General features: G+C 37.0%; 1 long non-coding RNA gene across 3 annotated transcripts in view; it reads left to right on the top strand.

Annotated features, from left to right (window-relative positions):
* LOC123381522 overlaps positions 1–27,106 on the top strand; it is an 86,534-nt gene that overhangs the window by 33,593 nt on the left and 25,835 nt on the right. For 2 of the 3 annotated variants that reach the window (XR_006588589.1, XR_006588588.1), the window contains exon 2: positions 25,733–25,773. The exons of the other annotated variant lie outside the window; for it this stretch is intronic. This is a non-coding gene — a long non-coding RNA (uncharacterized LOC123381522). The remainder of the gene's footprint in view (positions 1–25,732; positions 25,774–27,106) is intronic. 3 annotated transcript variants of the gene reach the window in all.

The following is a 27,106-nucleotide window of genomic DNA, read 5'->3' as shown; positions in this document are numbered from 1 at the left end:
AGGCATGGAGTGGGGGAGGCAGGGTTTGGTGTAAGAGGGTCCCACCTCCGGTGAAATCCCACTGTGTTGGTGTTGGGGGGGATGGAACCACCCCAATCTCTCATCTCCACACTGGGGATCTCTCACCCCCTGCCCTTCAGTGAGGGCAGTCAGCTCACTCTGTGCCACAACTCTCCTGCATTTTTTCTTTTGTGTGTGACTGGAATTCAAGACCTGAAGTCATAAAGGACCTGGCGCTGTGCAGATCTGCTCCCTTCCTCCAGAATAGAGGCTCTCCATACTGTGTTTGAAATCCTTCGTCTCTAATAACAGGCCCACACCTACACAGTGTGTGGAATCTATGGTGCACAGTATGCACATCTATGCACAGTGTGCAGAATTTATGCTAAAAGCAGCAAAGGTTATATTCCCTCTGGGTGTGCCTCTGTCCCCTGCTGATGAAAAACCATTGGCTGATGCCTACAAGGTCTTCTGTCCTTGAGGAGCAATGTACCCTTTTCCAAAAGTACTCCAGTAAGGGGACTATTCTCTACCAGTGCACCCCGGAGATCACTACATCATGCTACGTACTCCAGGACCAGCTCCCTTCACCCCAGGAGCACGCACTATAGCTCCACTCCTGGGAAAGTTGCACACTTCCAAAACCTGAGTTTGAGCTCCAAACACTTTGCAAAAAAGAAAGAAAGACAAAAACGTGCAACAGTTAGTACTTCTTGCTCCCCAGTCTGTGGCCCAGAGAGATTTTCCTCTTGTGCTAACTCTATACTGTATTTTCTCAGCCGTTCTCACCTTCTCTTCCTTTTGTCTCCCCATTGAAAGGGATCCCTCCTCTCAGTGGCACTGACATTTTTCTCTTCTCCAATTGACTTCCACACACATGCTACATTGCCTCCCTCCAAATGTGGAAATCCTTCTGCCACTCCACAGATCAATTTTCTGGATGTTCCAAGTGATTTGATCTCAATATAGCTATGTTTGAGGGAGGAGGAAAGCCCAGGGTCCCCCTATTTCTTCACCATCTTAACTCCTCCCTAAATCTAAGTAGAATGTAGAGAAAATGGAGTTCTCATACATTGTTGGTGAGAATATTAATTGAAACTATCTTTTTGGGAAACAAAGTTGGAGATGTGCATATTCTGTGACTCACCAATTCCCCATTTCAGTATATATAGATAGGCTCTTTGCAGTCTTGCTTATTGCAGCTAAAATAGGTCTTATCTTAATGATCCACTGAGGGAGGTGGATTAATACATTATTATAAACTCACATGATGGAGTCCAATACAACAAAGTGAATGAATTGACTATAAATTAATCAAGGAGGTTCATTTCCAAAAACTGAAAAAAATGTTTATGAAGAAATCCAGATACTTCCTTACTTTCAATCAATGTGTGGCATTTGTCCTTGAGCTTCTCTGCCATAGAATCCATAGTCTCCCCTATTATAGGATTTAGATATGTTTCAAAGAGCCTGTTTTCTGGATTTGACTAAACATGGACATTTCCTGTGAATACAGAGATCCTGAAAATATTTGAGTCTCTGAAACTCTCTGTCTTTAAAATAATGACTTTAATTTATTCACCAAAAATACTGTCCAGTGAGCTTTCTGGGCACATCACAGCTTTTCATCTTGCTAACTTGACTTTGCCAAATTAACTATACTCCTTTCTTTAGGGATGGTATCATTTCTCCAGCATTAATTTGAAAGATATCCTCTGCTTCTCTGGCTTTTTGTCCTACTGAACATCTTTGTTTTTATCAGCAAGCCTCTTGTGATGTGTTTATTTCTTAATGAATGTGAGTAGTAACTATCTCCAGAACTCTTTCTTATAATTATCTTAAGCCTCTTCTTTGGGAATTATTTTGAATCCTGTGCCCTGAAGGCTGAAAACAGAATAAACAAGAAACATCAGTTCTGTTGACTGAGTAATTTTAGCTGCTTCTAATAGTTCCCACATTGGATTATCCCTATCCTTAAGAGAAACAAGATTCGGTCATCTTTCACAAACATAAATCACACGTGTTGAATCTCAGCTGGTAAACTAATCTGCATTCAGAGGAGAAGAAATGGGAGTTATTTTATATCTTACAATTATTCAGAGGACATGCTTGGAAAAAATGCATAATAAGCTATTTCTGTAGATCTTAAACATGCCTTTATAGTCACTGGAAAAACTTGTTCAGATTTTACATTTTTGAATCTATTCACCAAAGAGTGGAAGTTTCTTGATTTCTAAAAACCTGTTTTGCAATTTGAGAAATTTTCTTCTAGATTGCTCTGATTTGTGCTAAAAAGTTCCCTGAGCCTTTAAGACCAGTTAAACAAGGTGAGAGGAGGCATTACAAAACCATCTGATGGATTTAATGAAGGTAGACAATCACTCAGACTTTAAAAGACAAAAAAGACTTTAAAAGGCTCTTCTCTTTAGAGTATGCTTTCCTCTTGATTTTTGAATGACTTATTTCCCCCAAATAAAATATCTCAATGTTCAAAAAAGTTGAAAATGTCCACCAGAGATCCAAATACTTGCTCTGCATAACTGTCAAACACCCAGAATTTGGGTAACATCTGCATTACTATATCCCAAAATCAACATCTGTCCATGTATATACATTTTTGTGAAATTTTTTTGTTTCTCTATTGTTTGTTATTTTCAGTGAATCCCTTTGATTGATGACTGACAGTGGCCATATTCAGATATTATTTTTGAGAACATATGACACCACAATGATTGTACCAGTTCCATAAGGAATCTGGACAAATAAACATAATGGAATGGGGCATAAGACAATCATTCTTTTTCTTAGCCATCACAACTATAGGCTGTGCAATATTGATCATAAAAGCAGATATTCTAAGCTGAATCTTTCAGGACACAGAGCCTCCCATAACCTTAAGGTTTTTTAAAAAGCTTTGAGAAGGACAACAATTATTTTTAATCTATCATGATTATTTAATATTAGCAAATATAATAACTAACAAAGAATAAGTTGCTTTTCACTAACAATTGCAGTGTAGTTGCTGAGAACATGGTAAAGCATGAGAATATATTATTACACATATTCTGTCTTGTTTTCTAATTTATTCTGTTTTGAGAATGTTTAGAAACACGCCAATAGGAAGAATGATATCATATATTGAGCAAACACAATCGTTCAGGGCTTGCTGATAGAAGTGCCTTCTCGCAACTGACAAATTCATTATTTTTTCATTTCAACCCTCATAGTTAACACAGTCATCTATCCATTTTGCTCCTTAGTTTAGAAGTCTTCAGTGAGTCCCCACAAACTTCAGTATTAAATCTATCTTCTAGACTGCTATGCAAAGCACTTTGTATCAGTCAGCTTAACTGGTGTTATACAAAGAAGCAAATGCTCCTCAAATCTCACATAACAAAGATTTATTTCTTGCTCATGGTACATGCCATTGCATGTTGACTGCAGTTCTGCTCCAAATTATTTTTATTCTGGAAACCATCTGAAGAAGCAAACTCTATCTGGGCAGGCAATGAAGACAAAATATATGTAGTAAAATGTACACTGATTTTTTTAAACTTTGTTAGAAGTATGATCATAACTTTTGTTCTTATTTTATTGGCCAAAGGAAGTGACATAGACAGTGGAGTATAACTATGGAGTTTATACTCCATAAAATCAATGGATATTGATATCCATAGGGATATCCTCCTGTAGGGAGGAATGCTGAAAGGAGAAGCAAAAATCCAATCCATCACACTGTTTATGAGCTTATTTTAATGTCTGTTAACTAAAAGTACTATTATCTTTCACAACTTACCTCCTTGTTGTGTTTGCACATAGATCTGAAATTTTAAATCTGCCAGAACACCTTGTTTTGATTTTCTTCCTGGCAACGTCCTACATATTTTTTTAGGAGCTATAAGATCTAAAAAGGCCCTTTAGCTTCAAGAATCTATGTGGCATATTTAGAATTACTTTTACTGGGAAATTTCTGTTGTGTGCATAACCCTTTTTCATTATAACCTTCACTATGGCCACAGCTGTGAATGTCTGTGAATGTCTGGTGCTTCCAAAGTTGAAGGCTCCTAATTTGGAAACACTACCATATTTGTTTTATTATAAGGTGTGGCAGGCCAATTAAATAGAAGATTGATAGATACCTGCCTTTGTTTACATTTGAAGGCAAATATATTTATTTGTTCCCTAGTATGGGGAACAAATCCACCACTCACCTCTTCAAGCAGAAGATTTTCTTGCAGGTCATGTGGATTTAGTATCAAATGATCACTATATAATTACTATAGTATATTTTCCTATATTAATATAGTGTTTGGTGTATTAATATAATATGTTGCTTTGTATATTATTAGGCATATTATTCATTTTCTTACATGTAGTAACTCCTGAGTGGTTATTTGCTCTTCCTTAAAGTAATAGCTGCCACTTACGTCCAGTCTTTGGTTTAGCAGTCTTGTTCTTCCATAAGAATATTTTGGTGGTCTTCAAACCATTCTATCCCATGGAAGAGATACCATTTTGATTGTAATCATTAAAGTTCTCCTGTCACAGAGGAATATAGGTGCAAAGAGTTGGAGATATTAGATAGAAGCGTTAACATTACAATATTGGAACACTCTTGCTCTTCTCCCATACTTCTGGGAATTTCTCAGGCTTTCCATCTCTGGGGGCCTTAGTTGGCTCTAGAATTACATAAACCTGAGCATATCTGAGGTTTAAAGGCTCTCACGTCTTCTATATTTTAAGGAAAGATGCGAACTAGCAGAACTTCCAGCTGCTAGTAAAAACTAGTAGGTTTGTTAAATACATGATGAATGTCTTAAACTATGAAATTTGAGAGCTGAAATGAACTCTAGAAATGATCCAATCTAGAGGGTCCTAAACACAGCTGCACATTTGAATCACCTTGGCAGATTTAAAAATGACAGAGGCTGCAGTCAAAACTGCAGAGATGCTGATCTTGCAGATCTGGAGTGTGGGGCACAGAAGACTTAGTCATTGAATCCAAGCCTCTCTTTACACTCACTCTACCAATCTCTTCTGTTATCTTCGAACAGTATCCCATTCAGAAAGTTATAGAGAGCAGAGGCATGATAAATGTGACTGAGTGACATCTAGTATAAATTCAGAATACATTTTTACTGACAGTATATTCCATTATTGCCTTGTAAGAAGATAGACAACTGGGATATGTAACATTTAAATCAGCTTCTTTAGTTTTGATGGATATGTCTGGTTCCTACCTACTGGTTCTCAATTAGGTTCCAGACTCAAAGAGTAGCCTGAACACCACCCCACTACCATTGCCAAAAAAAATAAATAAATAAAAAATCTGGGGGTGTAACTTCTATTTAACCTACTCAGCCAAAAAAGAATGCCCATGAATATCCTGGGGTACCTTTCAACTCCCCATCCCAATAAAAAAAATTTAGTCTTCTAATTCAATGTAATAAACAATTTTGTTCACAACTATATGCCAGATACTCTGCGAGGTGATGGATTATCTGATGAAGAGCATGAAAACTCACAGCAGAAGACGGAGCTAGTTATCCTATCATCACCCTTGACCCTCACTCCCAGCTTAATTATGTGCACCTAACAAGTTTGGGGATGTAATTTCAATGCCTGGATGCTCTTTACTCAGCGCCTTTATCTCTTTCAAGGTTGCATTGAACAAATATCTCTTCTTACTCTGCTCTCTGGTTTATCTTTCTTTTCTTTCCCCAGGACCCGGTGTACTTTTTCCTCCTTCAATTATGCTTATGAAATCTAACATGTTTTATCTGATTTCTGTTTTTTGTTTTTTTGTTTTTTTTGTTTTTTTTTTGCCTTTTGAAAGCACTTACATTTAATTCTTAAATAGTTACCTGGAAGACAATATAACCACCTTTTTTTTTTTTAAAGAATTGGAATTAAATGGAAAGTTTCTGCCACACAGCTTCAAGTAGTCATGTTGCAGACACCAACGACTGACTGACTCAGAAGTAGTCTAGTTAATTCTTAGGTGCCAAATTGACTGATTCCAGGACAAATTTGTTTTTGTTCCATACTCTTGCCGTTGTTTGTGTCTTGCCATAACTTTTGGCCAAGAGGCATCAATACATAATTGTGATCATCTGATCTTAGGTGAATTTGGTTACTACTGTTCACATTGTCATCACATCAACTATGTGTGTAGTTGGTACAGATGTTGAATTTAACTGATTTTCACAATGTCTTCCAAAAGATTGTTATAATTCACCATTGAAATAAAAAGTGTATGTGTGTACAATACCCTGGGAACAGAACAACATGATATATGATAACATTCTAGGTGTAAACAAATATCTAAAAGTATTCTTTCAATGATTATCAAGTAAGTATTCTAAGTGTAAAGAAAATCATGCCATAGTTTCATTGTCAGGAGATTTTTTTCTTTTTTAGGGGTATATAAAATGGTGTGTTTATATGATACTCAATTTTGTTGGAGGAGATACTATACCCAGCAAAGACCCATTCTCCAACTTTGCCTACCAATTAACATCACCCTGTAACTTATCTTTACACATAGAGATATAAACAGAAGTTATTCAGTTGATATTTTGAAAAAAACAAAAAGCTCTTTTAAATGGGCAAACTTAACTGACAGATGCTTTCTTTCTTGTTGTAGACTCTAAGTCTAAAGTTCTGTCTTGTCTAGCAAGAGAGCGGGATGCAGGATGAAAAACAAGAGATGGCTAAGGTCCAGGAAAAGTCAAGAACCCGGAATAAGGGTCCTTGCCCCACTTTTATTAGGATCAGAAGGCTTACAAACATGGCAATGGGCATGCACAAAGACAAAATGGATCTGTGAACATAAACTTGTTGACGTGAGGAAAAGGGGGTCTTGAAGGTATTCTGGGTTAGGGGTTTGGGTTAATACAAAACCGGGACCGTGTTCCCCCAGCACCGGGAAGTCAGAAGGTTGTTTACAGAGGACATGAGTCCTCTGTTTATCTTAGCTAGCCTAGGGGATGAGACAGCTAGGGTAAATAACCTCAGAGTTAACAAGGCACCTTTTCTTTTGTTAATCACCTCTGCTCTGGGCTGCTTCACCTGGAGCACAGTGGTCTCTAGCCTAATTTACCTGTTTACCTATCTTGGTCCTTGCTTTGTATGAAAGCAGCTTTCTGCTATAGTACTAAATTGGGGGTGCTTCCACCCTGAATATCTAATCTTGATTATTTCATATACCTATGTATTGAGTACATTTGTGCCCCTTTCTATTTTGGGGCCTTTTCCCCTCCCTCTCTATTCCAGGGGCTCTGCACGCCGTCTCTGTTCTGGGGTACCTTTGCATCCCCTCTCTATCCTAAGGTGCCAATCTTGTTTACCCAAGCTTGGGTGTGAGCATCCTATGGCTTTGTCCTTCTTTATGCCTTATTAACCCATTGGTGTAAGCCTGGGGAATTCCTAAGCTTATTCCCTACACTTTCTCATTGGAATGGGGACTTGAATGCTGGACCTTGATTACCCTTTTTAAGACCATGTGACCCTGAATACGTGATAAGAATGACAGGAAAGATGGAAGCAGACTGAATATTTTATGATTTTGTGGGGCCAAGATACCAGCCCTAATCTTCTTACCTGCAAACTCCCTGGTGCATGAGAAAAATAAAACTCGTAATTTTTACCATTTTCAGGTAGCTATAAAACACAGCTGATGACAAATATTGACTCTACACATAGAATCAAATGCACAACATGAAATTTATAAAAGTCTTGAAATTTATAACATTATTTCCAGATAACCCAGTAAGAATGGTTTTCTGGGATATTTTACTCTTTTAATTTATGTAAGTAATAGATGACCATTGTATTTGAATATATAGGCAAATAAATTGAAAATAACATCATTTAAATTACCTCTCAAAGATTACTAATTAAAATTTATTCTAAATATTAAATTTAAACATAAAACATTCAAACTTTTATAAAATGGATAAATATATATATATGTTGTAATCAAAGTGAATGATTTAAAGGTGTTCATTGTACTAAGAGTGTTCATTGTTCTTTCCAATTTTCAGTAGGCTTAAAAATTTTCAAATTAGAGATTCAAATCTCTAATGTGTACACATATGTGTGTGTATATAATTTTGTAGATGATCCAAAACATTTAATGGACAAATATCACAGTTGAGAAACTTTGGCACTTCCTTCAGTGCTTCTTTGGGCAAGCTCAGGGTTCCCACCCTGAAAACCAAATATCTTACTCTTGTCCCATAACTATCTCTACAGACACTTAAAAAAACTTTTATTTATTCCTTTTGCCCGTCCTAGAAATAACATCTCTCAAACACAGAGCCACAACACACTTTAAAAACTGAAATGAAAATTCTGACAATGCAGAGGTGAGTTATACTATAGGACTAATTAGAATCCTTTGAATTTCAATGAAAAAAGAGAAATTGCTGTACTGAGACAGAATTATCAGAAAATGCCTGCTCTTAAGTATATTCAAATTTGATAAGTGAAATGGCTTTCAATATGTTGTTTAGGAATCCCATAGTAGAGCATTAATGAGCTAGTCCCCACAGCTGATTACAAGTCAGTTCTAGCAAGGGATGTAATTAAAGTCTCAGATGTTTCGATTTTCACAAATAGAAGTTTGTCCTCCCTTGGTGCCTTTTATCCATGCTCAGAGTTCTTTGCAATTATTAGCTCATTAGTCCTAGTGGATTTTTTAATTTAATTGTAAATTAGTAGACCCTACAGAGTTAAATATAAAACAAACAGAATGTTAATAGTCCATTTCATGACTATATATACCAATGGCTCAACCTTTATTATCTCAACATATACATTAATAATACTACCAGCAACTTCACCTCTCCTCTAAGACAAAATTTCATTCCTCTCACATATCAGTATTACACAGAATTTGTTTCAACTTCAAAATTACTTTCTTGTTGGTATTTTTTTAAACATGCCATTTGAAAGTTTAGCATTTTGTAGAGTTTCTACATATATTCATCCCATTCCTTTGTTGTATTAGTATAGCAAAATCTGTCTCATACATTATGGGCAAAAGTTAGAACATTTTTATCAAATATTACTGAGATATCATTTGGTTTGCCAGGGATCTTACATAAACATCATTTCCATTACTACCTTCAACCTGGGAAGGAAATCATGGGCATATCTAGTGTTTCTAAGGGCCTGAGAAATACCTGGCCTTGTGCAGAAGTCGAAGGACTAAAAGGGAACAAAGATTGATCACATGGATCAATGGAGATGTGAACCTTGATGCCCCTAAAATTGAGAGAAGATAAAGAACTGTATTGTTGACACCTGAAGTTTATTCTAAACAGCTTCTGAGAATTACCTGAACTTAGCTCCTGAGGATTATCCATTCCTTCATTCTGCTCCAGTGCTGTCATTCCATTCCTGGTATGATAAGCCTGGAATGACCCCTTGTATTGCTTTCACCTGATTGTGGTGATTGGTTCATGTATTAGTTTCCTGGTACTTGCAAGGTACCACAAAGGAGATGGCTTAAACAACAGAAAGTACTTGTCTTACAGTTCCAAGGTGTCAACAGGGTTAGTTCCTTCTGGAACCCATGAAGGAGAATCTATTCCATGTCTCTCCTTTAGCTTCTTAGGTTATTTGCTAGTAATCTGTGGCATTTCTTGGGTTTTGCTCTATCACTCCAATCTCTGCCTTCATTTTTACACATTGTTCTCTTTGTGTGTCTGTTTCCAAATTTTCCCATTATTTTATTTTATTTTTTAGGTTTATTTATTTATTTTGAGAGAGAAAGTGAGCACCTGAGAGCAGGGCTGGGCAGAGAGAGAGGGAGAGAGAGAATCCCAAGCAGACTCAATGCTATGAGTGTGGGCTCCATCTCACAAACCAAACCATGAGATCATGACCTGAGCTGAAATCAGGAGTTGGACGCTTAACTGACTGTACCACACAGGTACCCCCAAATTTCCCCTTTTTGTAAGAACACCAGTCTTATTGGATTAGGAACTCACATTACTCCTGTAAGACCTAATCTTAACTAATTACCTCTGCATGACCCTATTTTCAAATAAGGTAACATTCATAGGTACTGGGTGTTAGGACTTCAACATATGAATTTGAAGGGGACACAGTTCAATCCGTAACAATCCAACATAATCCAACATGAATTAAGCCATTAAGATTCAATGGGGATCAATAAAAATTTCTTTGTGAATCCTCAGATTTACTCTCAATTCTTTTTTTTTTCCCCCACCACATAAGAGCCTGCAGGGACTGATGCTGCTGCAGTCATCTTAAAACCGCTGGGTGGGAGTGGGGTTTCTCAGAAAATGTGTCTAACACTGTGGAAGCAGAGCCAAGAAATGGAGATAGAAGTGTCTATTTCCTTCTTACTGAACACTGGGTCAAACCATAACTGAAGTCAAACACTCCGTTAATTGTTCAGTTATATGAGCTAGAATGTATCCTCCCTTTAAGCCTGTCTTACTGTCACTTTCTTCTTACTACCAAGGAAATAGAGTCATAAAGAATATGATTAAACAGTGGGATTAAGGATGGAGTATCCATGGGAACTGCAAGAAAACGGGTGATAGAATGAGTAATTCCCTTCTGCTTTTGTATTATTTTAGATCAGACTCGATGAGTTCCTCCACAGGAATATGTAATACCTCAAAAGCATAAGGAATCTAATTATTCTGCTCTATGAAATATTGAATCCCTTCACGCAACAGGAATACACAAAGGCAGATTCCTGTAACAACAAATCTCCCAGCAAATGATCAAGCTATGTGTTTCCAGATGCTGGGCCTATGTCTTGTTGGAAATAAAGAGACAGTCAAGCTAAGGGCAAGAGGATTAGTACAGAGCTAACAGGATCAGAGGTCAAATGCAGACATTGTCATGGACACAGAAAAGTGGTCTTCAATCAGAGATAGTGTCTAAACAGTAGAATTAGAAATGCAGGTTAATTCAAAGGGAAAACTGTTCTTGGGAAAAGGATGGGCACTTGACTTCCAAAATGCAGAGTAGTGATTATGGTATGTAAGTCAAAGTAGGACTATCTCTGAGAAATATTTGGGAGCAGGAATAAAGAGGAGCAAGATTGATCTTCCAGAAGCATGGCAGATAATAACAAGTCAGGCAAATGTGTTGTGGCAGATTCTTCCACAAGTTATTGATGATGAACCTTCAGAATAGTGTTGGCACTCCATCCCTTGTATACCTTAGGAACCCAAGGAGCCTGGTGTAAGGGCACTAGATAGTCTTATTATCTCTAGTGGTGTTTGGTAGTGAGGTGATATAGTCACAGAGCAGACTTCTACCCCAAATCATCACTGAAGTGTCTGATACCCCCACTATAATTTCCATATCTTGTTCATTTGCTAAATGTATACCATAGATTTGGGGACTAATTAGCTTCTCACTGGTCATTGGTGAAATACAAAACAGTCACTCAGTAGGAACAGAAGGGGGAAAAGCCATGGATAGGGATAAGAAATTGACAGTATGGGAGCAAGGGAGCTGTCATTGTACAGACTCCTGATGTAAGGAGCATAACTTCATGTTATTTGTGGTAATTCAGAGAACTGTGGAAACATTTCAGTACATGAACAAGAGTATGCAGCATTGGGAATCTCACACTTCTAAACTGCAGACTCACTGCAGAACAGCAGTATCTTGGATACATGCATGATTGTATTGGACAACTTTATGCCTTGTCTCTGGTCTTGGACCACCTTTTAATCTGGCCATCGTGTAATAACTAGCTTAATATAAATATGTAATCTGAGAGCACTTCCACTTTGCCTGTCTGCATGCCTTCTGTTTTATGCTCCTGGTCTTTGACATTGTGGTGTGGGATGCTTATGGGAACCAGGTAGCATTCACACATGGACATACTGGAGTGCCAGAGAGTAAACATCTGATGAGGCAATCCTTGACTAATTGGAATCTGGAGTTTATGCACAAATGCTTTCCTCTTCTTTCCTTCCAGTGGGCAATTTTGAGGCCCATTCTACATTGCTTCTCAGAAGATCCAGCATAATCTAACTCTAGTGCCCACAGCAGTGACCAAGTCAAGAACACATCCTCATATTAGCTTTTATTCTTTCCATAAAGGAAGTGTCTTTCACTCCCTGACTTCTATTCCCTGGGATTACTTCCCCACAGAATTGCCTGCACTCAAGCCCTCTCAGACTCTAACTTCTGGAGGGGAATCCAGGCTAACAAAATAACCTTCCAGGTTCTCTTTATGTTTTACAACTAGAATCCCATTGTGGTTCAGGGTACTTACTTATCACTTGTAAATCCCTAAATCTTTTTTTTAATAAGAAATTTATTGTCAGATTGGTTTAGATACAACCTGGTGCTCATCCCAGCAGATGCCCTCCTCAATGCCCATCACCCACTTTCCCCTCCCTCCCACCCCCCATCAACCCTCAGTTTATTCTCAGTTTTTAAGAGTCTCTTATGGTTTGCCTCCCTCTCTTTATAGTAGAGGACACTACAAAGTCACTTATGTGTGAGAAGCAACAGATCACAAATCAAAACTGGCAATTGAGAGAATCAAGCCTTGTGATTTGTGCTTATATTTAAAATTTTTACCTTTTTTTTGGTCTGTCATTGTACAGACTCCTGATGTAAGCTGCATAACTCCTTTTGTATGTCCTGATCAGAAGTCACACGGTTCTGATATCACAGTTCTGAACTGATAATAGCAAGGGATGATGAAAGATACTGTATTTGGATTACCAAAGGGGCCTTCTCGAATTTTGTGAACCAAATATTAAGTTAGACCAATTCAAAGTCTAAGTTTGATAATTGGCTTAGTTTTTATGTGGATTCACTTCTTGGAGTATGTGGAATGGAGTATGTGGAGTATGTGGAGTATGTGGAATGGGGATAGCAGGTGATAGTAGGAAATACTTATCTAAAATCTTCTGTTGTTAAATTTGGTTGTACATCAGAATCACCTGGAGAAAATTTTAACTGTTTATTTTTGAGAGAGAGAGAAAGAGAGCACAAGTTGGGGAGGGGCAGAGAGAGAGGGAAACAGAATCCAAAACAGGCTCCAGGCTCTGAGCTGTCAGCACAGAGCCCAATGTGGGGCTTGAACTCGTGAACCAGGAGATCATGCCCTGAGCTGAAGTCAGACCTTAACCGACTGAGCCACCCAAGCGCCCCCTCAAAATTTTTTTAAATACAGATTTTGTGTTCTACCCCTAAAAGTTCTGACTCCATATATATAAGCAAAGATTCTGAGATATATATTCTTAAAAGCTTCCCAATATATTCTGATGCATAATCAAATTAGGGAAACAGTGATCTAAATAATTCATACATTTTAAGAGAATTTGTTACCTAAAACAATACATTTTTTTTTTACCAAAGATTTGGAAGCTTAGGCATTTTTAAATCATATTTTCTTATCTTTAAGTGGGAAAAAGTCTTCTTGATTTGGAAAGAGAAGTAAATTTTAGAAGTAAAATTTTAAAAGGTCTAATTTCATAAATTTTGATATTCCTGAAAATTAACCTCAGAGATAGTTTTGTACAAATTTTAACTTATAGCCATCTGAAGGCAGGCTTAGTTTAAAATAAACCTCTAGGTGGAGTAGTATATAATAGAAAGTATATATTTATATGAATTATAAATACTTCATCAACTAATTAATTGTATAATTAAGACTTTGATTGACAAAGGTAATTATGTTGATTCTCCTTCTCAAATATACATGCTCCTAAAGTGTTTATTAACTAGTTTCAACCATAATACATTTCCTAATAGACTTCCAGATATGGACATGGTATTTTTTCTTCTTTTCAGAAACTACCTTAATAAATGAGTGTTCCTTTGTGTCCAGGTGAAACCACAGCCCTTTGAGATTGCTGAAAAACCAGAATGAGGGAGTTAAGGTGCTTAGTTAGCAAAAAATTATGGGACAGTACCTTTGAAACTAAAAATCAGTTCTTGGTTGTTGTTTGTTTATTATGATGGTGCTTTTGTGAATGAGGAAAAAAGTGATGGAAATAAATGACAAATGAAAATTTTAATAAGCAGGATTGTAAATATAAATTGATATCTTGATATAATTTTTGTTGGGTAAATTCCTGGGATTTTTCTGACATGACTAATTTATATGAGGTTTTTATGAAAATAAAGTTAATTTGTAGAATTATAAAACATGAATTTGTCCTGTAGAGTTCCTTTACTTCTCTGTGGCAGAAATACATAGTTACCATGGGGAAAAAAAGGAAAATACAACTATTGGTGGATTCAATAAAACTGAATTAAAACTATAAAAAAATAGTAAAGCTACTAATCTGACATTTCCACCCATTTACTGATTCAGTCCACAAGTATTTATTTAGTACATACTCTAAGTGCTGTCATAAACAGTAGGAATATCCAGTATTAGTGAATAAAATAGAACAAAATCCCTGCCTGACTAGGTACTTACATTTTATATTTTTTGCTTCTGCTTTTTATTAGAAAAATCTCTGTGATATTACAAAGGGTAACTGAGAATTACTTATTGTTGCTTGTCTGAATATAATGTCAAAGCAGAAATGCACCTGAAATATGGTGCAACCAGAAAATTACAGTACCTGTGTTTCACCTTCACCTTCTTTTTGTTTTGATTCATGGTGACACCAACAACACTTGGAAGTATACTGGACTTATGGAAATTGTTCTGTGTCTTGAGACTACAGAGCGTATGCTGCACCATTGATATAATTTATAAAACCATCTCATCTGAGCTGCCTGTATGAAAAATTGTGATATCTCATTTGGCTATATATCTGATATTCAGAAAGTTTCAATAGAGTATATTTTAAGTGATGTATTTGGCTAGTATTAAACTGAGATAAACTATAATAAGAGTCTTTGAGAAAGTAGAGTCAAATTAGCAGTTTAATAAGAAATTTAATTTTCTGAAAGCCAACTGCATAACGAGTCTGATCCAAGCCCTTGAATCGCTCCAAAAGCAATGATTCAAGTTCAGTCTCTTCTGTCTAATGTTGTTTTGCCTGTGACTGGTTCTCTTACATTTGAAAATCCCTTATTGGTGTCATTGAATCTCAGAAAAAGAACATTATGACTCATTACTTGAGTTTAGGGCCCTCAGAGGAGTGGACAGTCTTTATTGCAAAGGGCAGAAGCAAAGCACAGTACAGAATAGTCCTGTACCAAAAACAGGGCATGTTGTAGGGTACTCTAACGTTGGTATTAAAAAATAAAAGAAAAAGAAAAGGAAAGGAAAGGGGAAATAAAATCCACAGTAAAAGTGTCTCTGAAACAAAGGATGAATAATGACCATGCAATTTCTCCACTATGGAAAAAGCAGGATTTTTGACAAGCCCTTTTTTCATCCTCATTTTTTCTTCCTTTTCTTTCCTCTCTCTTTTACTTTCTCCCCTACTTCCTCCTCCTCTTCATTCTTCATCTTTGTTGTCTTCTTTCTTCTTTGAATTAAAGAAAGAAGAACGTTTTTTATAATTTATTCATGGGTCACTTTGGAATGCTCCTAAGTGGGAAACTTGGCTCTCATTTTTCTTTGCATGTTTCTTATGCTGTTGTGTCTAGGCTCTACATCATACTGCCAGTGAGAGCCAATTAAGTATATCTACATTAAGATCAGGGCCATGAAGTACATGATTATCAGACTCTTGCCACACTTTAGTTATACATGGAGCTCTAAAAACTGGTGGTCTAGTCAGACAAGCCTGATGGGGCTAGAAGTAAAGGTTCTGACTTAAAGTGTTGGTTGACTTCTGACTTAAAGTACTCTCATTGTGGCTGATTTCAATATATCAACATACTATAACTGAATTAAGAGTTAGGGAGAGAGCCATTTTGCATTCTTCATGTTTTGTGAATGAATTTTTTCTAAAACCCAAAATAAATGATATGGTGATTGATGTAGGACAGTTTGTTTAAAAATAAAGAGCATGTATCACTATAGGAAAGAAAAAGGAAATTGTAACATAAAACTGCTTAGGGAGTTTTTTTGCAAAGGTTTTAACTGAAGTTAGGGCAACTATAATCTCCCTACTGAAAGATTAGGGGAACTGGACTCAAATTTCCTGGGACTATTATTTCTGGTCTCCAAAATCAGGCACGAATAGAGCCTTCTATTATCCAGTGTTTTCTTATGTGTTTTCAGCAGTTACCTGCTCTGTCATTTATGTCAGAATATTTTGCCTTTCTATTTCTTCAAGTTAGGACTTACCTAGCTTTGGACACCATCTGATTTATTGAGAAATAAATAGGGAAGTCTTCAGGTGATACATCAATACCCAGATATTCAGAGAGTCCAGATCCATCTGGAAATATTTCAATGCTTAGGTCAATAAAAGTTTCCTAAGATTCTCCAAGGTCAGTGGCTCTCTATTTTCTCCACATCACATAGGACTTAAAAGGGCTGCAGCTTCCAAAGTAGGACAGAGATGTGGAAAGAATCATCTATTAGCACTTTCACAAAAATCTGGTCTAATTAATCTCTTATCACAAGTTAAGTAGAAATATTTAAGAAGTTGATGATGATTATTTAGTCACAACTTTTTCATATGAATCTCCACCCATGAGACATCTGTCTTCATAAATACTGAAAGTATTTTCACTTAAAATTCTGCTGCCCCTTATCACTTTTCATCTAGGTATGACTATTATGTAATAGGATGATAGAAAATAGAATGAAGATTCTATTAAATATTTAGATATGTCATGATACCAAAGCCTTCTTAAGTAATTTGAGGCAGATTCATACTCTGAACAAACTGACCAGTTCTATGATGATTTAGTGTCAAGGAATCATTTGGCTCATAGATATTTCTAAAATCTACTTAGTAACATGAGAAATATGCAAGTTAAAATATTATAAAAAATAGAAGAATAAAAATTATATGTAGTCTATAATCCCAGTCTCATGCATAAACTGTAGAAAATATGCTGTAATATTAACATCTAGAACTATAGGTAATATTTTTAATTTTTAATTGTATATAATAGGGATATATTATATAAAATTTTAGAAATAAAAAATCCCTTGGTTTATAATAAAAAGTCATTAAAAGCAATAAAAATCTTTTAAAATTTTGGCTTTATCTCTATTGGAGGATATCTGAATTTCTTTTTATCTCCAACTTTTAAATCCTGGATCAAGAATTTAAAGCCTGCCTTTAAATTTCTCATAAAGAAGATTAATAGGGTTTTTAAAGTGAACACATATTTAAAAAATTACTCCCCATGATTTCTATTCATCCCCCAAAATAAAACACTCTGTGTCCCTGAGTCAGAGTTTCTGATGACTTAATTTTTCAGGAAAAGTAGGGCAAAAGTTGATGATCAAAGAACATTTTTAGAAATCTAATGAGGTCAGAGATCACTGAGCATATCCATACCATCTGGGAGGCCAGAGCCAACAAAAACTGTTAGATCTTGAAAACACAATTTATCAGGGGCTTTGAAGGGTGACGTATATCTTTATGCAGTTAAACTTTAATTGTATTCCAGGTTAAATGAAGTTGATGTCTTATTTTTTATTATAAAATATGTGCATATATTTTATAGGATGCAATCTATGAGAAAAGAGAAAGATGAATAAAATCAACAATCTCCCCATGAAGGCAAAAATGACTAACATTTTGTTGGGTTTCCTTTTGGTATTTTTCCATGAATATTTTTGTTCACAGATAAAATCAAAGTATCCCATTATGCACAACCTAAATTCCTACTTTGCTTTTTAACAACTTAACGTAAGAGTTTTTCTATGTTATTTATAGAAATACTAAGTTTAGATTGTTGGACCAGAAACGGAAAATTACACAAAGGAGTGAAAAACCCACCCCAACTGCGAATTGACCATGGGTTTCGGTCCCCACAGTGTCCTTGTTTGGGGTACAAGTGTGGGTACCATTTTCTTTGGATGGCAGGGAAGATGGAATGGGTAGACAAGGATGAGAATCACCTAGTAAGGGTGTTAAAATACAGATCCTAACTCTAGCCCCAGATATTCTGGTTCAGCACCTAGAGGTAAGACCCAAGGGTCTGTATTTTCAATGAGAACCCTGGGCTATCATGTTGCAAGAGATTCTGGGGCACTCACTGAAAAGGAATGTAGTAAATCACTCTTTGTTTTCAGAAATTGTTATGGAGGAGTTGGAAAAGTGTACAGACAGTAGAGGAGGTGCAGGGAGATGCTAAAGTTGTCAGCACTACCTCTCTTCAGTCCAAAAACCCGAGGATGAATGGCACAGCAGGCATAGCATAGCTGGCAAAATGCAACAGCCACACTCTTCAAGGCCCTTAGGCTTCACCCCCACCCCGTTTGTGTCAAGCATTCTTTTTTTTTAATTAATTTTTTTTTAATATTTACTTTTGAAAGAGAGAAAGAGAGAGAGTTGGGGGGGGGGAGGGGAACAGAGAGAGGGAGACAGAATCCAAAGCAGTCTCCAGGTTCCGAGCTGTCAGTGCAGAGTCCCACCAGGGGCTCCAACTGATGGACCACAAGATCATGACCTAAGCTGAAGTCAGATGCTTAACCAACTGAGCCGCCCAGGTGCCCCGCATTCTTTTTTTTTTTTAATGTTTACTTATTTATTTTGAGAGGGTGAGAGGCAGAGAGAGGGAGAGAGAGAATCCCAAGCAGGCTCCATGCTGTCAGTGCAGAGCCCAACGTGGTACTTGATGTCAAGAGCCATGAGATCGTGACCTAAGCCAAAATCGAGAGTGTGCAGCTTAATCAACTGAGCCACCCAGGTGCCCCTCAAGAATTCTTTCAGAGCACCCTCACTTTTCTGGTCTCTTTCCTTCATGCCCACTTCCCCTCACCCTTCAAGTCACAAGTTGAGTTGATAGAGTTCATACTGGAAATTAGGTCTCTTGACTCCTTTCCAGAGATCTTACTACTGCACCGCCCTTCAAATCCAGATTATCTGGGTTCCCGAGCAATATCCCTTTCAAGAAGACTTTTACAGTTCTCCAGTCCATTCTGAGTTTCTACAGTAACTTCCCCCACTCCTGTGTGCTTGCTTCTTTCATCATGTTTATAGTACAGTTAATTCCCTTACCATCCTTCCCTGCTACCCCAAGTTATCCTGTGCCTGGCCCAGTTGCTGGAACAGAACGTGCACATATTAATGTTTTATAAATTCACAATATTGTGAGGGATGCTTTCCTCACAATATTTTGTGAATATTATTCACACACATAATAATTTATGAATTCATTCATAAATAAAGGCATTTATAGTTAAAAGGACATAAAATACCACATGTATGTAGTATGGGTTTTCCCCCATTGGTTAAGCTGTTTTTGTTTTTTTCCAGATGCCAATATTTTGAAGTTTCCTTTTTTTGTTTAGGGAGCATTCATAGTAATTCATCTTTTCTGAAACAGCAGGAATATATCATTTCACGCTATTACACATACAGCTTGAGGTAGGATTTCTTTTTAAATCTATTTCAATTGGTTGGCCTGATTTCCATCAGAGACTTCACTTTGTTATTTTATCCTCTGATCAGAATAACTACTCTGTAAAGGAAAAGAATAAAATGTTCAAAGAGGATAGTTAAGTATATTGAAATTGTGTTAAAACACAAATACAATGCAAACTGGAAGAAGTTGAACTGCCAAATAATCTGGATCATTTCTGAGTTCAGGAGAGAAATTCAAATTACTCATTTTCTCTATAGCAAGCTACAGCAAGCCTCTGTATGCATAGTCTTTGAAAGAAAAGCAGGAGTGAACCGGAGGATATTCATTCTTCATGCTTGGTTACACAGTGAGAACACCCACTGACATTTTCTAACCTATTTTCAAAAACAAACTTTCATTTAAAAGCATATGTATTATGCATAATTATTTCTGAACCATTTTGAGTTTCAAGGAAACCCCAACCCCACTTTCTTAGCCCCAAGCTGCCTCCATATACCTTTCATACCTGTCAATAGACCTCAAATATTTATCCTGTTTCGTTCACCTGTTGGTAGGTTTTGTCCTCGGGGATTCTTTTCCCCTTAGACCAACTGAAAAGTTGAATAGAAGCCCTCCAGCTCCTTGCTTTCTTGCCTAACTCAGATGCAAGTATTCATAATTTAAGAATTTCCTTGCTAACCCTCATCTCACTGTGTTCCCTGACCCCCAATTGCCTCTCTGATTTTATCTCTTACATTCTTCCTTTGTGTTACTTCATTTCAGCTGCTTTAATTTCCTTGCTCCTCCTCAGCCACTAAGCACACTCCTGACTCAGGGTCATTGGCCTGTCATCTCTGCTTACACATTCCTCCTTTCCCCTGGAACTCAGCATACCTTCCCTTGCTTCCTAGGGGTCTTTATTCAAATGTCAGCTAATCAAAGAGGCTATGTCCTCTATTTCTTCACTCTGCTTTCTTTTTTCATAGCATTTATCGCTCACTGACATATTATTTGATTGCTTTATGTCTGTTACTGTGAATGTGAATACATAGTAACATGAAAGCAATGACTTTTTCTGTTTTCTTCACTGCTCCTACCTTAGCACCTAAAATAGTGCCTGGCACATACTAGGTGCTCAAAAATATTTGTTAAACAAAGGAATAATTACTATGGGGAAATAGTGAAGCAGTTTCTGTAAAGGGTAAATGACAAAAGTTCCAAGGTTTTTAAATAGCACTTAAAATATAGTTCTTGACCTTTATTCCCTAACTCCTTTAGAGACAGCTATTAGAACCAGTGGCATTTATAGACTCAGCTTTCATTTCCGAAAGGAATCCCACCATTAGTATCTCCTTTTTACACCCTTGACTTTAAAAGAGAATTATATTCTTTGCAGGAATGTAGATTTGTAAGTTTCAAAAAAAAATCATGTATAAAAATGGAATCATAAGCACATTGTTTCATAGACTCTTGTTTACAAAAGACTAATACAAGAGTACACTTCTCTGTTTAAAAATAACCTAAGTATAGCTTTGAATGATGAATTAATTTCCTTGATAAATCCCCAGTGATTAGACATTTGTATCCAGTTTTTTAGTTTTCTAAACTACACTGAATTGTCTGTTCATGTAGAGAAATCTGTGAATTCATCCATAGATACTACTATTGGATAACTTCCTAGATGTAGAATTATGCTAAAAAGCATGACTGTTTTTAAGGCTTTTGAAGCATACTCCCAAATTCCCTTCTAGAAAGGTGGGAGCAATTTACGAGCAGTGCAAGAAAGTGACTATTTATGGTGTCTGTATTATTTAGGGTTCTCCAGAGAAAAAGAACCAATAGGATATAAAAAGAAATTTATTATAAGGGATTGGCTCATATTATGGAGACTAAGAAGCCCCACAGTCTGCCATCTACCAGCCAGAGTCCCTGGAAAGCCAGTGGTATAATTCAGTCTGAATCTAAGGCTTGAGAACCAATGATGTAAATTCCAGTTGGAGGGTAAGAGAAGGGATGAAATATCCCAGCACAAACAATGGACTTGGTCAGCACCAAGAGGCTGCCTATGGACATTCCCACACAGAAGGGTGTCCTGAGCTGTGTTGCTGTCAACCTGTAGGGAACATATATTGCAATCTGAGAAAGGGACTCATAAAAATATTTGTTACTTCATCAGGGCATTGAATCCAGGAACCATGAAGAGGATTTCAAGCAGCAAACATATATTTCATTAACTTCAATCAGGGTGCTTTCCTTGTCTGTGTATCTAGTGACCATAGCACACTGCACATTTTTGCTACCAAGGATCCAAAGGAAAAAAAAACAGTCTAGTTTGATGTCAGCATTTTTCTTCCAAAATACTTGAGTTCTAAATAGAGTTTTCCCAAATTTCAGGTTTCCTCAGGCTCTCTATGCATTTGTGCTTTTGGAACAGAGTCAGATGTTGTCATTTCAATTTGTGCAGAAGGCAGCTACTGATACCCATTCCTATTCAACTTCAAGGAGGAGGGCATCCAGGAATGTGCAGTTTCTAGGAATGAGCAATGACAAGCTGTGATTCTTCACAAGCGTGTGCCATTGACACCTGCACTGACCACCCCACTGAAGTGCAGAATGTGCCCCTCAGACTCATTTGCAGCTAGTGCTGGCTCCCCATGGACCTTGTGGGTAACAGACTCCGAGGTTGTCATTGTTTTATTTTCTAAGGAAGGCTTCCCATTTCCAGTACTAAAAAAATAATTACTAAGGCATAAGTAGATGCTTCAGTGGCTTTGGACAACTGTGCCTGAGTCTGGGCTTGTTATCTTTTAGTTCAACTGTGAAGTTTAGCTTTAGCCATTCCACTGCTTTCTTTACATCTAAAATTTGGGGGGACTCCATATGAACTTAGAGACTGAGCTGAGAAAAGAATGAAGAAATTGACATGTTTTTGACAACAGATCCCATCATTTTTATGGAGTCTGTCAGGAAGAAATGAACAAATGTGCTAAGATTAGTTCTTACAGTATAACAAGATTTAAATGGAATAATAGACCAGCATCTTGCTTTAGAAAAGGAGAAAATTTCCTTGTCCACACTGAACCTTCTAGAACACACACTGTGGACCTTTCCCCTCATATAAATTCAATGTTCTTACCCTTTCCATGCCTGTAACATTGTTTGGTTATATGCTGCATGCTGTCACTGCCTGTTTCTGTGTTGGAGTTGTTAGAATTGATGCAAATACCAGACTCACCCAATAAGCCCAAGAGTTTTGTGCTATCACCGGTAGGAGTAGCCAGTCTTCCCATGGGGTTGGACTAGGTCTCATAAATGAGGAGAGTCAGTTTTAGTCATGGTTAAAACTGAATTTCTCTGTTATGTGTAGGGAACAAGGTAATGCGTAGACTTTAAAAATTGGTCATTTAATTTAGAGTCTGTGAAAGAAAATATTCAAGTCTTTCAACAAAGTGATATTCAAGAGAGAATGTCCTCTGGTGATTTTTTTTAAAAAAATTTTAATGTTTATTTATTTTTGAGAGAGGAGAGAGAGAAAGAGACAGAGCACGAGCAGGGGAGGGGTAGAGAGAGAGGGAGACACAGAATCTGAAGCAGACTCCAGGCTCTGAGCTCTTAGCACACAGCCTGATGCAGGGTTCGAACCCACAAACCATGAGATCATGACCTGAGCTGAAGTCGGATGCTTAACCAACTGAGCCACCCAGGCACCCCTGTCCTCTGGTGATTTCTGTGGATATTGAGAATAATGTCTTATATAACGCCTCAGTCTGTCATTTCTACTTATATTTTTTGCCATCTTTTTCTCACCTCCAAATTTTTAAGAATAGCTGCAAGCCAATGTCTTGGGAATGAAAAGTGCATTACGTTAAACACTGAGTCACTACCATGAGTTATGGGCTCTGTGATATTAAGTACTATTTGAGGTATCTATTTATTTAATTTTCTTAAATTACTGACAAAGAGATTTATTTTGTATTTTTGATTTCAGCATTTAAAATCAGGATACAACACCCAGTGCTCTCCACATTCAAGAGTCTCTTATGGTTTGCCTCCCTCTCTGTTTGAAACTATTTTTTCCCCTTCCCTTCCCCCATGGTCCTCTGTTAAGTTCTCAAATTCCACATATGAGTGAAAACATATGATATCTGTCTTTCTCTGACTGATTTCACTTAACATAATACCCTACTTGTATGTAAGCGATGAATCATGGCAATCTACCCCAAAAACCAAGAGCACACTGTATACATTGTATGTTAGCTAACTTGACAATAACTTAATGGGCTCCCATAGGCAATATGAGCTAGAGTCTAGACTCAATAGCCCAACCAGCTGGCAAAGAAAAATGAAAGGCCAGGTTCTTCTATTGGAGCATTCCTGAGCATCCCAAAGTATCTGTGAAACAAAGAAAACTCTCTTCCTCCCTTAATTCAAAAGAAGAAGATGAAGACCTGTACTGCAATAGAAAACTGGTAATAAGACATAGAGAAACAAATCACAGAAAATAGTTGTTTAATAAGCATAATGAGGGGTGCCTGGGTGGCTCAGTTGGTTAAGCATCTGACTTCAGTTCAGGTCATGATCTCATGGTTCATGAGTTCAAGCCCTGTGTCAGGCTCTGTGCTGACATCTCAGAGCTGGAGCCTACTTCGGAGTCTGTGTGTGTGTCTCTCTCTGCCCCTTTCTTTCTCTCTCTCTCTCTCTCTCTCTCTCTCTCTCTCTCTCTCTCTTTCTTTCTCTCTCAAAAATAAACATTACCAAAAATAAAAAAATAAACATTATGAAAATATCCCCACTTCACATTTAATAAGAAGTAATTATTAACTATGTACCATGTTTTGCCGGTCAATATGCACTCCTAGTACAACTGCATATTAATAACACCTGTCAAAAAGGCAATTGGACAACTGGAAAAAGCTTTAAATCTATAAATTACATTTTAACCTATATTTTAATTTTATTTTAGAGAGAGAGAGAGCATGAGCAAGGGAGAGGAGCAGGGGGAAAGAAAGAATCTTAAGCAGTCTCCACACTTAGCATGGAACCCCACATGGGACTGGATCTCATGACCCTGGGATCATGACCTGAGCCAAAATGAAGAGTCAAAGGCTCAACTTACTGAGCCACCCAGGCGCCCCTAACCTAACAATTTCAGTTCTAGGATTCTACCCTTAGGAAGTCACTAGAGATGGGGAGATGTGAAAAATGATTCATGGACAGGAATGAACACCGAAGAGTTCTTTAAATATAGAAAATTAGAAGCAACCTAAATGCCCAATTGTAAGTTAATCATTGCATAATTTATAGAATAGGCTTATGGTACCATATTATACAGCTATTAAAATATTCAAAGAACATTGAATATTATAGGAAATTTCTCATTGCATAATTTAAATGAATAGAAATAAGTGATAAATATATAATATATATGTGTGCATTGAAAGGAATGTGAAATATTTATAAAAGTTATTTCTGGGTCCTGCCTTTATGAATAATCTTTATTTTGTCCTTTATACTTTTCTTCAATTGTCAGTGTTTTAATGTAAACATGTAACATTTTTATCAGAAAAGCACTAAATTTTATTTTAATACCTAATAACTTTAGGGAAAAATAAACACAATGCATTTCATTTTCAAAATATTGTATTTTCATAAAGTTTTGGGTTTTTTTTAATTCCAAACTTGTGCTTTAAACTTACCTCTCTGAAATAAAATTTTCAGTTTTAGGAAGTGACATTTTAGCACTTGTTAGTCTATTGGGAAATTTTACCAGACTAACCCTCAGCTCAAACTAGTAGAGATTGATGGACACATATGTTGAGTAATGCACACTGATTTTTCACAGGAATGGAAACATTTGTAGAGATTGATAGAGCAATTCTTTTCAGACAATATACACTTTGCTTTTCCAGACATTCACACTAAAAAAAAGAAGAAGAAAAGAACACAGTTTTCTTAGGTGGATCTTTCCACTTCTCTATTTGTTTTGGGCTAAAAAGCAAGCATGTCTTCTGAACTTCCATGTCTGAAAATAGTGCTCTGGAGGAAGCAAACATAAAATATAAATAAAAAGAAAATCCACTAATAAAAAGTTCCTTGATTACATGCACAATGCTGATGAAAGCGTTTGATTACATTATGCCTTGGCTTTTACATTTTAAAAATTAAGATAATATCTGTGTTATCACTGTGGTTTTAAATTTTGCATCTCAAAAAGGCTTTACCTCCTCTTTATGTCCAGGAGCGTTTGGAATAGTTCTGTCCTCTCTCATCCACAGTAACACCACAAAAATCTTCTAAACCACCAACTTGCTTATGTTTCTCTTCTTAGGAGTCTTCAAAGGCCCTTGCCTTCCGGATAGTTGTAAAGAGGTAAGCACTTATTTGAAGGATTTACAACCCATTTCTTCTGCTTAAACTTCTGTCCTTCCTTACTCTTCTGCCCCTACTACTCCTCACACTATGTTCTGGCTGTCAAGATTTTGCAAACAAGCTGGGTTATTTCTAGATTATGTGTCTTTGTTGGCTGTTCCTTCTGCATTAAATGCATTTCCTCAGCTTCTTTGCCTAGCAAGAAAAACATCCTGTAAGATGCATCACAGATACAATTGTCTTGGTGAAATTTGCCTGCTTGTTCCAGGGTAAATTTGTCCTCCTTCCTCTTCACTCCCATGCCATCCTTAGGTCTGCTTTGTACCATTTATTGTGTTATTATGTATGTATATAAGTTTTAACTTATGGCTTTGCCCTCCAACAGACTGTGGCTTTGTAAGGATGGGAATAGTGTGGGTTTCCCATTGCTCTAGGTATTCAAGTCCAATGTTAGAACCAAAGGATGAAGCAGGCTGTAGTACCAACCCAAACTTGGTTGGATAGTTTACCAAGACAACTATGGGTACCCCTTTCAGCTCATAGCATATGGGATTCCCTTGCCCAGTTTGCCATTCTGACTGGAGAAGGAGGAAGAATTGGTCCTGGAGGCTGGGGCAGACCTTGGTAGCAGTGTATCTTTTCCAACTTTAAGCAGCAACTTGAATAAGTACTGTTTCTTCAGATCCTACCGTTTCTTGAGATCCCAGGGCTCTGATAAATGAAAAGTAGCTCTCCTCACTGTAAAACATTTGAGGAAACTGCTGAGCTAATAATAACTAGCATTTTAAAACATTTACTCTGTGCCCGGCATTCTTCTATGGGCTTTACGTATATTAATGCACTTTATCCTCATGGTAACTCCATGAGGTAGATATCACTAGTGTAGATTAGAAAAATGCAAACATAGTTCATAAAAATTGTTTAAATATATATTGTAAATAAGTGGCAGAACTGAGATTCCAATCCAGGCAATATGATCCAGGTTTCTACAGCCATGATCAAGGGTACATTGTCTTCAGAATTATTGCTGCCTTCTTAAATTGTTAGCCTCTGACCAGTTATGGAGCTCAAGGTCAGAGCTAACTGAGCATAACTGTTTTCTAAAGTTGTTTTCTTTCAAAATCTTTCTCTGCTGTTTACACAGTGCAGCCATTTTACCTTAAAATACACAAATCTGATCATATTACTCCCCAGCAGAAGAGTCCTCCAATAACATCTCCACTGCTTTGGAGATAATACCCAAACACCTGAGCATAAAATGAAAAGCTTTGTATGAGATAGGTCCACTATTCTAGTGTCAGATCTGGGCTTGTTAAAAGCTAGAACCAAAGTA

Source organism: Felis catus, chromosome D4 (genome assembly GCF_018350175.1).
Source record: "Felis catus isolate Fca126 chromosome D4, F.catus_Fca126_mat1.0, whole genome shotgun sequence".
NCBI classification, from domain to species: domain Eukaryota; kingdom Metazoa; phylum Chordata; class Mammalia; order Carnivora; family Felidae; genus Felis; species Felis catus.
This window is presented reverse-complemented; position numbering and strand designations above follow the sequence as displayed.